Source organism: Pipistrellus hanaki (genome assembly GCF_964339955.1).
Source record: "Pipistrellus hanaki genome assembly, chromosome: 11".
In the NCBI taxonomy this organism is placed as follows: Eukaryota; Metazoa; Chordata; class Mammalia; order Chiroptera; family Vespertilionidae; genus Pipistrellus; species Pipistrellus hanaki.
The window spans coordinates 56,863,616-56,867,979 of record NC_140513.1 but is presented as its reverse complement, the minus strand read 5'-3'; positions in this window follow the sequence as shown (position 1 = coordinate 56,867,979).

Genomic DNA, 4,364 nt, shown 5'->3' with positions numbered 1-4,364 from the left:
GAGCGAAGAAAAGTGAGTACAGTGTTATTTGCATGTCCCAGCAGTATATTTGCATTCTAATAGCACACACGTATCAGCAGCCCAAGCAAATTGGAATACTACATGTGCTCATGATTGGCGGCAAAGAGGACAACACGTGTTTGAAAAGAGACAATCAGTCCCATTAAGGAGGAAAAGAGGAATATGGGAATAGGGCTTAGAGAAGGGAAACCTTACAATTCCTCAGTCTGGCTATGGTTTCCCCTATGGTGCCTCCTGCTTGGACCGCACACCAAGGAGTGGTGGTGGGTGGCAGGAAATGCAGGGGGAACACTGAACCACTCCATTGTCACGAACCATGGTTTAATGAAGGTTTGGATGGACTTGGATGGACGTACTTTCATTATAACAGTCAGTTTTATTACAAAGAAGCCCTGTTTTCAGGGGGTTAGAATTCAAAGAAGACAGAATTGACCACATCTTTGGGAGGGAGCTGTCTTGTTCCGACCACAGACACCTGCCAGAATGTGCAGTACTCAACAAAAAATATCCAAAAGGAAATTGACTTTGATGGCCTAATTCAATAACATGATAATAAACATCCTATCTATTCTCAAAAAAAAGTAAGTTCTATTTATTGAGAGCCTACTGTGGGCCTAAATGCCCAGATTTTTAAATATATCTGGCATTATTTGTTCCTTATAAGAACCCTAATGGGGTAAGTTTTATTTTCTCTACGTTGAGAGGTGAGGAAATGGAGGCTCAGAAAGTCATCATTATTTATTCAAGGCTGCAGAGGTGGTAAATGGGGATCAGGTCTACCTGAGCATATAGCCTGGGATTGTCCCATTGCCCATGCTGCACGGTGTCTCCTCCAGGATTATTATTAAGAATAGGTAACATCTCTCACCAACCACATCCTTCCCAGCTAGAGTAAGCAGCTGTGACCAATATGGAGAGAGGACTGAATCAAGATCTGCAGCAAACATTTACTGGGTAACTATGGCAGTGTACCACCCCTTCATGTTCTTATCTGTAAATCAAGGTGGGGTTTGAAAAGCAATTTTGCAATGTGACAAGAGCCTTATACTCTTAAAAATTGCAATACTGTTTATTGTAGCAATTAGAAACATCTTAAGTATTGGACAAAAGGGCATCTTTAAGGAAACTATAACATATTTTTAGTGGAATGTGTTGTAGCTGTTAAAAGCTGTGTATGGAGAAGTTGGGGAAATGTTCTAATGCTAAATGAAGGGAAAAGCTTTCAAAGTTGTATTATATCCACAAGAACTGAACAAGAAATAAACAGAAAATATTTCCATACCTTAACAGTCATTGCTTCTGTGTAGTGCAATTTTAACTTTTCTATGCAGCTAATTTCTTACAATTTTTTACATATGTAAACTATAACCAGGAAAAAAATCATTTTAAAATTATGGGACTGGGTTAAGTGAGTTTGAGGGGACTTCAAGATCCAACTTTCTATCACCTTCCCCAAAGTGAAGAAAATGTTTCCCTCGGTCTAGGATGTGCAACCTGCTTGAAGGCACAAAGTTCAAAGAAAGGTAAGGGTTGTTGAGTTGCCATCATGTACTGTACAAATCAATCCACAGGAAAACAGTGGGAGAAGCTGAGAACCCTGTGTTTAAAATTCCGCCTCCTTGTGCATTGTCACTTATGTACTCTGGGCTTCTTATTTCTGATATAGGAAGGAAGGATGATATCTCTATCCCACAGTTGGGGGATGAGAAATAATATATAAAATTGCTTCATGCTTCTCACAAAGTTGGGTTTCAGTAAATGGTAGCCATTACAATTTTCTTGGCAACTTAGAATAAATTTCCTATGGTCTCTATTTCTGTTTGTCTGTCTCTCCTCTAATTATATGCCCTATTGCTTATTGTGTTCCTCAGGATGAGGCTGATCCTCAATATCTGTGCATGTAAACAAATTATATATACAAATACATACTGTAGACATAGATGTATATAGAGTTATATGTATACATGCACACATACTGTGCTAATCTTTTAGTGTTCTCTACTGGCCAAATAGCTACAAATAGATATAAGAAACTTCACCATAAGAAATTTCTCAACTACAAAAGCAGTAGCTACAAAAATAATGGTTAGGAAGTGATTGTTTTTGTGAGCTGCACAGATTACTCATTTCATAAGAGTCCACTCTAGAGATACTTTTAATAGTAAACTCCTTACATAGATTCAAAATTATTTATGCTTTGCACACAACTTAGAAATGACTTTGTCATTTTTAAAAATATATATTTTATTGATTTTGTACAGAGAGGAAGAGAGAGGGATAGAGAGATAGAAACATCGATGAGAGAGAGTCATCGATCAGCTGCCTCCTGCACATCCCCCACTGGGGATATGCCCGCAACCAAGGTACATGCCCCTGACCAGAATCAAACCCGGGACCTTTCAGTCCCCAAGCCCACACTCTATCCATTGAGCCAAACCAGTTTCAGCGACTTTGTCACTTTTTTAAAAATATATTTTATTGATTTTACAGAGAGGAATTGAGAGGGACAGATGAGAGAGAAACATCGACCAGCCGCCTCTTGCACACCCCCCACAGGGGATGTGCCTGGGACCTTTCAGTCTGCAGGCCGGCGCTCTATCCACTGAGCCAAACCGGTCCCAGCGACTTTGTCATTTTTAAATTGATCTTGAAAGATGATGATAGATACTGCAGAGTCTATACCCAGTCAATACTTTGGACACAAAGATTGAAAATTTTGGATTTACCTATAATTATGATTCAGATTTATAAATAAGTGGAGGCATTTTGAGTTTGGTGTGTGTGTGTGTGTGTGTGTGTGTGTGTGTGTGTGTTTGGTAGGGGAAGGGATTGTTTATTTATTTATTTATTTATTTGCTCCTTACCAAAGTCCTGTTGGAGCAGGAAGAGAAATTTTCTAATAATTCTGAGTGAACAGAGATGTCAGAGAGTCCCCAAAAGAGTGCCTTATTCATAGCAGACACTCAGTAATTGTGCTCTATTGAACCTAACCAGAGAATAGTAAAAGGGAGAAGGAAGTATTCCCCACCTTGACTTGTTCATAGATCTCATCCTAGGGACACATTCTCTTTTCTTAAAAACCTGTGGGGAGGTCTGTTCTGTTTTCTCAGAGGTCTGCCTTTCATGCTAAAGCTACCTTTTCTCCTGGTGGAAAAAATAACTAAAGGGATACCTGGCTTTCTTTCCCCCCAAAATACTCAGATTAGACCCTGAGGACCCTTAGAATTCTTACCCAGAACACTTCAAGGTGTACTTCTCTTGGCTGAACAACAATCTCTGAGGCACAATTATTACTATGCCCACTTTGTAGATGGGGATATTGAAGCCAGAACAAAGCATCTCTTGCTCAAGGAGCTAAAGTAGGTGGTGGAGCTTGGGTTGGGGTCATCTTTTCCTTTATTAACTCTTTCTAAATTAAAAGGGGGCATGAAAATATTCTTCCTTTGCCTTAGTCTTCAAATAATTCTCTCCTGCACCCAGCATTCTATCCCAGAGTCCATCTATTCAGGCTTAGTCTTGCTACTCAGGAAAATCCATTACAGGGCTCTGATAAGCTATTTCCTAAGGAGCTTTCCTTAATTATAGGATCCTCTCCAAACACTGAAATGCAACTTGCAGTTGTTGTTTTTTTTCTTTTCTTTTCTTTTCTTTTCTTTTCTTTTCTTTTCTTTTCTTTTCTTTTCTTTTCTTTTCTTTTTTTCCTGGTAACACAGTTCTGAAGTGTCAGAATGCATCTTCCTTAGACTATTAATGCAGACTCCCCTCAAGAGCTCTTCCCAATTCAAGACCACCTTCCTACTCCTGAGAAGCAAATATGTTAATAGTTGTTAGCAATACGCACTCTCTTGACTAAGGATCATTCTTTTTCTTTTCTTTTTTTAATTCACAACTTAAAGCCAAGTGCCTGACATAGAGTATGTGCTCAGTTACTGTTTGTCAAAGTTATGAAGGATGGTTTTCAGAAAAGCAACTCTGACTTGTCTAATACATTGATTATGTTTATTTAATTAGAATAGCTAACAAATGTACACAATACAAAATTTAAACAATACTAGTAGCAGAAATGCAAAGAAAGTCTCAGGCCCATCCCAATTCCTCATTTCCTCCCTCCACATTTATAGACGTTTCTGTATCTTTCCAGAGATGTTCTATTTATATTTTATTTCAACTTCATTCTCTTTAACTATATATTGCTTAATAACAATACTAATATTGAAGAGGGTAAAAAGAGATATGCTTTAAAAATAGTTTTTATGTGTGTCTCACTTATGCTAACATCTTGAGGTATAAAGAATAGAGCAAGATATCTCATTTTAAAGAGAAGCTTAAAATAGTCTCAAGAG